At 45.9% G+C, this 11,732-nt stretch overlaps 1 pseudogene; it reads left to right on the forward strand.

The window, feature by feature from the left end:
• The first annotated feature begins 2,647 nt into the window (after nucleotides 1–2,647).
• LOC119365045 lies at nucleotides 2,648–4,291 on the forward strand (annotated as a pseudogene).
• The last annotated feature ends 7,441 nt before the right edge of the window (nucleotides 4,292–11,732 follow it).

Here is an 11,732-nt window from a genome sequence, read left to right on the forward strand (position 1 = left end):
TTATTATTGTAGATGTTGATATTTTTTTCTATAAAGTTGGTCAAACATTACAAAGTTTGACTTTGATTAGATCTTATATGCAGATTAAAAAGAAACGGAGGGAGTATCACAAATATCTTTGCAATCCACCCTCATGTTGTCGCTGAATTTCTTTCCCGCGAGGGTCCCACCTTTGTTCTTTTTTTTTTTAGACAAACCGCGAGGGTACGCTCACCCTCGTGTTTGTCGCTGATTTTTTTTTCTTGCGAGGCTCCCAGCTCGTGAGGTACGGTCACACTCAGCAGTAGGCTCATTACTAGGCTAGACATACGTAGCTGCATTTCCATCGCCTGACCGAACTACATCGTCACCCCTGACGTTTTGAGGGAAAATGGACACCTCAGATTGGATACATCAGCATCGCATACTGTATATATACAGTGTACTGTCAATGTCTACTGTAGCATAGATGTACTTCAGCTGTGACTTTACATTATTACTCTTAGCTCTGGAAATTGGCAGGGGCACGTTAGTGTGGGTGGACTCACCTGCAAGCCTTGCCACACGAGGGCATAGTAAAAAAGAAAATATCTGAAAAAGGTTTAAGTTTCAACAATGAAACTTACAGGTTTTGCATGTAAAAATCCAAAGTTTCTACAAGTTTTAGAGATATAATTTTAAGAAAAAAAATATGTCGGTCGTAGACACAAAATAATTTATTTTTATCGGTTGCTCGTACTAAGTTTTAATACTTTTTTAAAGTCGTCAAAATATATTTAAATTGGATCTTATGTCAAAGCGCTGGTCACGAGGAACACAAATATGAAAACAAAATTTAATTTAATTTTTTTATTTAAAAGATATAGGACTTTGAAAATCAGAAGCCAAAATAGCGAAGATGACCGGCAATCGATGCACCCTCCGGAGGAAGTACCACCGCGCTCCTAGCACTCGAAAGCGTCGCGTACCGAGCAACACCTTCAAGAAGGAATGCGACGACGACACTGCTGCCCGGACTAGTCCTAGGGTTTCCCTCAGTATGCAGAGGGTAGTGGGGAGGGGCATGCCCCCTTCAGGAAGGCCCGACGGCGTCCGCAGGTGTCGTCGCGTCAGAGCCGGACGAGCGGTCAGGTATTTCTCCCGACCCAAACACCTACCACCACCCCGGACGCTCGGTAGTGTACCGCCGAACCTGCCGCCCACTAGCATATGCCACCACGATCAACGAACGGTCTCCGCCGTCTCACTGAGTCCACGGACACGAGACCTGGAGGACGGAAGAGGAGACATTGGGCTCGGGGGCGTCCGCAACACAGCTGGCGGGAGGGGACAATCTCCACCACCATCCCGGAGCCGACCGGACGCGGCGACAGGGACCTACCAGGCCCCTACTGGCCCGGCCAGAACCAAATGGATCCGGACAGCCCCCACCGCCCCGCTGGAGTTCACCACCTCCTTGCCGCCGCCACCAGGGAGTAGCGCCGCGTGCTCTGACTCCCCGGCCCGCCCCAAGCCAGATGGGGCCCGAAAAGGGCCCAGATCTAGGCCGCGCGGGTGCCGCCGACCGCCAACACCGCTACATCGTATCGCGACCAACTGGCCCGTCACCGCCAGCGTCACGCGGGCAGGGCTCGGCGGACCATGCCGGCGGCGGCGGCAGGGGAGAACGGCAGGGAAGGGGCTGCGGATCAGGGGGTTTGCCTTGGCCTATCGATTGGCCCAGCAGGATAAGGCTATCTTTTTTCTCTGCGACTTGTGAGGGATATGTATATATGCAGTGTGAAGATATACGGCATTTCCTAAACGGCGCCCTCTGCGCCCGTAACAACTGTTTGTGCAATGGGGCGCACACCCCCCATCCCACAGTGGGCCGGCCCGTCTTACTCTTTTTTCCCCTTCTTCTCTTAAATCTTTCAAAAAAGGTGCGTACGGGTGTTTCGAACCCTTCACCGCACGGTCTCCATACAAGCGCTGTAGCCAACAGGGACAACGTCCTTTTGTGGTTGAGAGGGTCTTTTATAGTTCCTCAAATAAAGAACGTGAACCTGTTTTGTGTTTTCTTTCTTTTTGGCCGGTTTTTCTTCTATTTTTCTCTTTTTATTTTTTCTACTTCGTGAACCTTTTTAGATTTATCAAACATTTGTTTTGAACCATTTTTAAATCCGTGAAATTTTTTAAAATTCAATGAAAATTTTGAAATTCCATGAATTTTTTAAAACGTGAACAATTATTGAGAACATGAAAAAAAATTTATATACTATGAGCGATTTTCAAATATACACTGAACATTTTTTTCGGTGTATGATGAACAATTTTTAACTACTCAGCGAACATTTTTGCAATATACATTGAAATAATTTAAAACATATTTATACATTTTTTTATATAAGATGAACAAATTTTATACATTGAACATTTTTGTATTTTTAATCTGAAAAAATTTTAACTACACATTGAACAATTTTGTGATATGTTCTGAAAAACCGTTTAAATATCCATTGAACATCTTTTATGTGCACTGAACAAGTTTTGGGAGGATTTTTTTGTGGTATTGATAAGGCGTCTCGTGGGCCGGCCCAGCACGCGCGGCTGTGAGCGCCAGCTTCCTGAACCGGCGCTTAAGGCGCCGGTTAGGAGCTCCCAAGATATACAGGATGGATGACCACCTCGGATTGGGAAGTGGTAGCTGCTACTAGTAACCATGAAGACATGGCTGCTCCGGTTGCTACATCTTGTGCTCCTGCTCCTCCCTCCTCCCCTCCGCGACAACTTCATGGCGAGCCAACGGCCAAGTGGCGACGGCCTCGAAGTCCACCACCCGATAGTCATGACCGCCGGTTTTAGCTGCCCCGACCTGGAGGCCCGGCTGACGGAGGCCTACACGCCGTCGCTGCCGCGCTGCGGCGCGCTCAAGGGGAAGGGCTGGTTCCCGATAATACCACAACACCTGGGACCTGGTCGACCACGACTACGTGCCGTGCTTCAAGGAGCAGGCGAGCCTCGTGTACGACCCCGCTCTCAACGACTACCGGAACTTGCCCGGCGTCGAGACGCGCGTGCCCAACTTCGGCTCCGCCTACGGATTCAATGAGAAAAAGATTGTCCCGTAAGTTGGTCCACTGGTTAATTTAATTAATTATATATGCGTCAGTTCTTGCACTGGTTACTGGAATGCTCTGACGTTCCAAATGTCCAGCGACCGTGAGAAGCTCTGCTTGGTGAGCCTTCGCAAGGAAATAGAGGCGCTGGGATATCGCGACGGGGACACCCTTTTCGGAGCTCCGTACGACATGAGGCACGCACCGCCGCCGCCTGGCCAGCCATCCGAGGTGTACTCCGACTACTTCGCTCGTGTCAAGGAGCTGGTGCAGCACGCGAGCGAGAAGAACCAGAACAAGCCGGTCATCCTCATCGGCCACAGCTTCGGCGCCAGGGTCGTTCTCGACTTCGTCAATTCAACCCCGTTGCCATGGAGGGAGAAGTACATCAAGCACCTGTTCCTCATCTCGCCTGCAGTCCCCACGGGCTTCACGATGGCCCTCACCCACCTCACCGCCGGCCCGTCTGTCTTCCCAGTCGCTACGGTTCCGTTCATGGAGTTGCGGGCATTGCGGAGAACTTTTGCCAGTTCTCTTTTGGCCATGCCGTCTCCCGTGGCCTTCGGGGACAAGCCCATCATAATAACCCAACGCAAGAACTACTCGGCGTATGACATCGAGGATTTTCTTCTGGCCCTCGGTTTCAGCGCCGAAGAAACCGTGCCCTTTGTGAAGCGGGTGCTTCCGACGATGCTGAACGTGGAGGCGCCATTGGTGCCAACGACGTACATCATCGGTACGGGGATCCAAACATCGGAGCAGCTGGTGTTCTGGGAAGGTAACTTTGACGTGGCTCCAGAGAACGTGTACGGCGATGGAGACGGCTCCATTAATTTGGTCAGCCTGTTAGCATTTGAGAAGGAGCTGCGTAGGCAGCAAAATCAGAATAATGCGCCCTACAAGTTCGTCGCCATTGCTAATGCTACGCACTCCGGTATTGTCATGCAGGAACATTTGCTCAGGAGGGTTATGAATGAAATTCTCGAAGCAAATCGCTGAAGAACATAAGGACATGTACCTTAAGATAAATATTGAGATGGAGAAAAAACTTCCCTTTTCTTAATTACGAGATGCCCTCTTAGCACAATATCTCTTCCGTATATGGACTATGTAAACATTTATTCACACAATTACGTTAATACGGGCAAGTCACGAACTAATCGTGTAAATGCTTATCAAATTTTGCTCGTGGTTTACCTATCTAAATAGTATTTCGAATTTTATTTGTTAATCACTTATTTGATATAAGAATTTATGGATTTACCAAAGAAAGTATGATTTTATTGGTAAGTCAACAAAAGATGTGATAGTTAAAAAGGTTTTTAACAAGAAGAAACCCGGTGAGAAAATCAAAGATATAAGAGGTAAAAAACATAATGGGAAAGAGGGAGAAGGAACATGCATAAAGTTGGACGAAGCACCAAAAAAAAGGAATACTATTTTTTATAAGTAGTGTATACAAAATTTAGGCCAGCGCGCCGGCCGGCCCAAATTTCGGCCAGTCGGCTGCCTAGCGTTAGATCTCACACGCATGAGTGGCTCTAATTAGCCCGTCGATTAGGTTGTCATCTTTCTCCGCACACGCGCTTGGAGAAACAAAATGGAGGATCTCCCGCGCTCGCCCGCCGCGTCGCGCTCGGTCTTGGCCGCCCCGCGCTCGCAAGTGCTTGCCGGCCATCCTGGGCCGCCTGTGCTCGTCGCCTCCCGTCATAAAATTACTGCCAAATTTTGGCGCTCCTTTGTTCCTCTCCCTGCGATACCCATCTCCTCTCGGTTCCTCCCGCGCTCGCACGTGCTTGCCGGCCATCCTGGGCTGCCTGTGCTTGTCGCCTCCCGTCATAAAATTGCTGCCAAATTTCAGTGCTCCTTTGTTCCTCTCCCCACGATACCCGTCTCCTCTCGGTTCCTCCCCCTCACCATGGCCGGTTGGCCATCTCCACGTCGCCCTTGGCCACCCCGTGCCACTCGCGCTCGGCGTCTCCCATCGCAAAAAAACGCTGTGTGCGTCATCGGCTCACCCTGTAGCTTTTTAAATCGTTGGTCACTGGTTGAAACTTTTCACATATACAGTTGAAGCTTTTCAAGCAATGGTTGAAGCCTTTTCCATTCGCTGTGCCAGGTTGAAGCTTTCTCAAATGTTGATTGAAACTTTTCAGGCAATGGTTGAAGCTTTTTTTTGTTTCGTTGTGCCCGGTTGAAGCTTTCTCAAAACGCTAGTTGAAACTTTGCTCATGCAAGTTGAAGCTTTTCATGTCAGCAGATAGCTTTTTCCGTTGCATGGTGCCCATGTTGAAGTTTTGTCTATCGTCGGTTGAAACTTTTGTCATATACACTTGAAGCTTTTTTTGTCAACGTTTGTAGCTTTTTCCACGGTGCAATGCCCGGTTGAAGCTTTCTCCATTGCCAGTTGAAACTTCCCATATACCATTGAAGCTTTTTGTGTCAACGGTTGCAGAAAACATGAGCACAGTTCCCCAGTTCGCCACGATGACCGTTGCATCTTGCCGCCGTGCGAGATGCAGCTGCGTCGGGCGCCGGTCGCAACTCGCAGCAGTGAAGGATGCAGCTCGGCACCATGCCGCGTGACCCTTACAACATTGTGCCCTTGCTTGCATCGCGTGTGGCCAACCGGCGTTGCGACAACTCGCACATGAGCCATGGCGGAGGCGCCATTGGGGAGCATTGTGCTGCGGAGATGAGGGCGTTTGGTAGAGGGGCGGGGTGTGGATCATCAGAGAGAGAGTGGAAAAAGGGAGGAGGAAGTTCCATGGGGGAGGGTCACGGTGGTGACGCCGGTGGTGCGGATGGGGGAATCAGAGGAAGAAGATGAAGGAAATATGCCCTAGAGGCAATAATAAAGTTATTATTTATTTCCTTATTTCATGATAAATGTTTACTATTCATGCTAGAATTGTATTAACCGGAAACTTGATACATGTGTGAATACATAGACAAACATAGTGTCACTAGTATGCCTCTACTTGACTAGCTCGTTAATCAAAGATGGTTAAGTTTCCTAACCATAGACATGAGCTGTCATTTGATTAACGGGATCACATCATTAGGAGAATGATGTGATTGACTTGACCCATTCCATTAGCTTAGCACTTGATCATTTAGTATGTTGCTATTGCTTTCTTCATGACTTATACATGTTCCTATAACTATGAGATTATGCAACTCCAGTTCACCGGAGGAACACTTTGTGTGCTACCAAACGTCACAACGTAACTGGGTGATTATAAAGGTTCTCTACAGGTGTCTCCAAAGGTACTTGTTGGGTTGGCGTATTTCGAGATTAGGATTTGTCACTCCGATTGTCGGAGAGGTACCTCTAGCCCACTCGGCAATGCACATCACTATAAGCCTTGCAAGCATTGTAACTAATGAGTTAGTTATAGGATGATGTATTACGGAACGAGTAAAGAGACTTGCCGGTAACGAGATTGAACTAGGTATTGAGATACCGACGATCAAATCTCGGGCAAGTAACATATCGATGACAAAGGGAACAACGTATGTTGTTTTGCGGTTTGACCGATAAAGACCTTCGTAGAATATGTGGGAGCCAATATGAGCATCCAGGTTCCGCTATTGGTTATTGGCTGGAGACGTGTCTTGGTCATGTCTACATAGTTCTCGAACCCATAGGGTCCGCACGCTTAAAGTTCGATGACGGTTATATTATGAGTTTATGTGTTTTGATGCACCGAAGGTAGTTCGGAGTCCCGGGTGAGATCGGAGACATGACGAGGAGTCTCAAAATGGTCGAGACATAAAGATCGATATATTGGACGACTATATTTGGACACCAGAAAGGTTCTGGGTGAGATTGGTACAATACCGTTGCTCTGGGAGGTTATCGGAACCCCACGGGAGGTATATGGGCCTTAATGGGCCTTAGTGGAAAGGAGGGGAAAGGAGCAAGGGAGGGGGCGCCCTCTCCCCAAGCCCAATCCGAATTGGGAAGGGGGGCAGCTCCCCCTTTCCTTCCTCCCTCCTTCCTCTTCCTTCCCTCTCCCTCTCCAAATAGGAAAGGGAGGAGTCCTACTCTCGGTGGGAGTAGGACCCCCCCCCTTGGGCGCGCCTCTCCCCTTGGTCAGCCTCCTCCTCCACTCCTTTATATACGGGGGAGGGGGCACCCCATATACACAACAATTGATCCTTGAGATCTCTTAGCCGTGTGCGGTGCCCCCCTCCACCATAGTCCACCTCGATAATATCGTAGCGGTGCTTAGGCGAAGCCCTGTGTCGGTAGAACATCATCATCGTCACCACGTTGTCATGCTGTCGGAACTCTCCCTCAAAGCTCGGTTGGATCGGAGTTCGAGGGACGTCATCGAGCTGAACATGTGCTGAACTCGGAGGTGCCGTGCGTTCGGTACTTGATCGGTCGGATCGTGAAGACGTACGACTACATCAACCGCGTTGTGCTAACGCTTCCGCTTTCGGTCTACGAGGGTACGTGGACACACTCTCCTCTCTCGTTGCTATGCATCACCATGATCTTGCATGTGCGTAGGAATTTTTTTGAAATTACTACGTTCCCCAACAGTGGCATCCAAGCCTAGGTTTTATGCGTTGATGTTATATGCATGAGTAGAACACAAGTGAGTTGTGGGCGATACAAGTCATACTGCTTACCAGCATGTCATACTTTGGTTCGGCGGTATTGTTGGATGAAGCGGCCCGGACCGACATTACGCATACGCTTACGCGAGACTGGTTCTACCGACGTGCTTTGCACACAGGTGGCTGGCGGGTGTCAGTTTCTCCAACTTTAGTTGAACCGAGTGTGGCTACGCTCGGTCCTTGAGAAGGTTAAAACATCACTAACTTGACGAACTATCGTTGTGGTTTTGATGCGTAGGTAATAACGGTTCTTGCTCAGCCCGTAGCAGCCATGTAAAACTTGCAACAACAAAGTAGAGGACGTCTAACTTGTTTTTGCAGGGCATGTTGTGATGTGATATGGTCAAGACGTGATGCTATATCTTATTGTATGAGATGATCATGTTTTGTAACCGGGTTATCGGCAACTGGCAGGAGCCATATGGTTGTCGCTTTATTGTATGCAATGCAATCACCCTGTAATTGCTTTACTTTATCACTAAGCAGTAGCGATAGTCGCAGAACCAATAGTTGGCGAGACAACAACGATGATACGATGGAGATCAAGGTGTCGCGCCGGTGACGACGGTGATCATGACGGTGCTTCGGAGATGGAGATCACAAGCACAAGATGATGATGGCCATATCATATCACTTATATTGATTGCTTGTGATGTTTATCTTTTATGCATCTTATCTTGCTTTGATTGACGGTAGCATTATAAGATGATCTCTCACTAAATTTCAAGATAAAAGTATTCTCCCTGAGTATGCATCGTTGCCAAAGTTCATCGTGCCCAGACACCACGTGATGATCGGGTGTGATAAGCTCTACGTCCATCTACAACGGGTGCAAGCCAAATTTGCACACGCATAATACTCAGGTTAAACTTGATGAGCCTAGCATATGCAGATATGGCCTCGGAACACTAAGACTGAAAGGTCGAGCGTGAATCATATAGTAGATATGATCAACATAGTGATGTTCACCATTGAAAACTACTCCATTTCACGTGATGACCGGTTATGGTTTAGTTGATTTGGATCACGTGATCACTTAAATGATTAGAGAGATGTCTATCTAAGTGGGAGTTCTTAATTAATATGATTAATTGAACTTAAATTTATCATGAACTTAGTCTTGGTAGTATTTTGCAAATTATGTTGTAGATCAATAGCCCGCGTTGTTGCTTTCATATGTTTATTTTGATATGTTCCTAGAGAAAACTGTGTTGAAAGATGTTAGTAGCAATGATGCGGATTGGATCCGTGATCTGAGGATTGTCCTCATTGCTGCACAGAAAAAATTATGTCCTTGATGCACCGCAGGTGACGGACCTATTGCAGGAGCAGAAGCAGACGTTATGAACGTTTCGCTAGCTCAATATGATGACTACTTGATAGTTTAGTGCACCATGCTTAGAATCGGGATTTCAAAGACGTTTTGAAACATCATGGGCCATATGAGATGTTCCAGGAGTTGAAGTTAATATTTCAAGCAAATACCCAAGTTGAGAGATATGAAGTCTCCAACAAGTTATATAGCTAAAAGATGGAGGAGAATTGCTCAACTAGTGAGCATGTGCTCAGATTGTCTGGGTACTACAATCGCTTGAATCAAGTGGGAGTTAATCTTCCAGATAAGATAGTGATTGACAGAGTTCTCTAGTCACCATCACCAAGTTAGTAGAACTTCATGATGAACTATAGTATGCAAAGGATGACAAAAATGATTCCCTAGCTCTTCGCGATGTTGAAATCAACGAAGGTAGAAATCAAGAAAGAGCATCAAGTGTTGATGATTGACAAGACCACTAGTTTCAAGAAAAGGGCAAAGGGAAAGAAAGGGAACTTCAAGTAGAATGACAAGCAAGTTGTCACTCCCGCAAAGAAGCCCAAAGCAGGACCAAAGCCTAAAACTGAGTGCTTACACTGCAAAGGAAATGGTCACTGGAAACAGAAATGCCCTGAATATTTGGTGGATAAGAAGGATGGCAAGGTGAACAAGGGTATATTTGATATACAGGTTATTGATGTGTGCCTTACTAGTGTTTATAGTAGCCCCTGAGTATTTGATACTTGTTCGGTTGCTAAGATTAGTAACTTGAAATAGGAGTTACATAATAAACAGAGACTAGTTGAGGGGAAGTGACGATGAGTGTTGGAAGTAGTTCCAAGATTGATATGATCATCATCACACACTCCCTATACTTTCGGAATTAGTGTTAAACCTAAATAAATGTTATTTGGTGTTTGCGTTGAGCATGAATATGATTTGATCATGTTTATTGCAATACAATTATTCATTTAAAGTCAGAGAATAATTGTTGTTCTGTTTACATGAATAAAACCTTCAATGGTCATACACCCAATGAAAATAGTTTGTTGGATCTCGATCGTAATGATACACATATTCATAGTGTTGATGCCAACAGATGCAAAGTTAATAATGATAGTGCAACTTATTTGTGGCACTGCCATTTGGGTCATATCGGTGTAAAGCGCATGAAGAAACTCCATAAAGATGGATTTTCGGAATCACCTGGTTATGAATCATTTGATGCTTGCGAACCGTGCTTTTTGGGCAAGATGACTAAAACTCTGTTCTCCAAAACAATGGAATGAGCTACTAACTTGTTGGAAATAATACATACTGATGTATGCAGACCAATGAGTATTAAGGCTCGTGGTGGGTATCGTTATTTTCTGACCTTCACAGATGATTTGAGCAGATATGGGTATATCTACTTGATGAAACATAAGTCTGAAATAGTTGAAAGGTTCAAAGAATTTCAGAGTGAAGTGGAAAATCATCGTAACAAGAAAATAAAGTTTCTGTGATCTGATCGTGGAGATGAATATTTGAGTTACGAGTTTGGCCTTCATTTAAAAACAATGTGGAATAGTTTTCACAGCTCACGCCACAGCGTAATGGTCTGTCCGAACGTCATAACCGCACTTTATTGGATATGGTGCGATATATTATGTATCTTACCAATTTACCACTATCGTTTTGGGGTTATGCATTAGAGACAGCTGCATTCACTTTAAATAGGGCACCATCAAAATCCGTTGAGATGACGCCTTATGAACTATGGTTTGGCAAGAAACCAAAGTTGTCGTTTCTTAAAGTTTGGGTCTGTGATGCTTATGTGAAAAAGTTTCAACCTGATAAGCTCGAACCCAAATCGGAGAAGTGCGTCTTCATAGAATACCCAAAGGAAACTGTTGGGTACACCTTCTATCACAGATCCGAAGGCAAGATATTCGTTGCTAAGATGGATCCTTTCTAGAGAGGGAGTTTCTCTCAAAAGAAGTGTGGGAGTAAAGTAGAACTTGATGAGGTAATAGTACCTTCTCCCGAATTGGAAAATAGTTCATCACTGAAATCAGTTCCAGTGATTCCTACACCAATTAGTGAGGAAGCTAATGATGATGATCATGAAACTTCTGATCAAGTTACTACAGAACCTCGTAGGTCTTCCAGAGTACGGTCCGCACCAGAGTGATACGGTAATCCTGTTATGAAAGTCATGTTACTAGACCATGATAAACGTACGAACTATGAGGAAGCGATGATGAGCCCAGATTCCGCGAAATGGCTGGAGGCCATGAAATCTGAGATAGGATCCATGTATGAGAACAAAGTGTGGACTTTGGTGGGCTTGACGACTTGCCCGATGATCGTCAAGCCATAGAAAATAAATGGATCTTCAAGAGGAAGACGGACGTTGATAGTAGTGTTACTATCTACAAAGCTCGACTTGTCGCGAAAAGGTTTTTGACAAGGTCAACGTGTTGACTACAATGAGATTTTCTCAACTGTAGCGATGCTTAAATCTGCCCGAATCATGTTAGCAATTGCCACATTTTATGAAATCTAGCAAATGGATGTCAAAACTACATTCCTTAATGGTTTTCTTAAAGAAGAGTTGTATATGATGCAACCAGAAGGTTTTTTCAATCCTAAAGGTGCTAACAAAATGTGCAAGCTCTAGTGATCCATCTATGGACTGGTGCAAGCATCTCGGAGTTGGAATATAC

Source organism: Triticum dicoccoides, chromosome 2B (genome assembly GCF_002162155.2).
Source record: "Triticum dicoccoides isolate Atlit2015 ecotype Zavitan chromosome 2B, WEW_v2.0, whole genome shotgun sequence".
Taxonomy (NCBI): Eukaryota; Viridiplantae; Streptophyta; class Magnoliopsida; order Poales; family Poaceae; genus Triticum; species Triticum dicoccoides.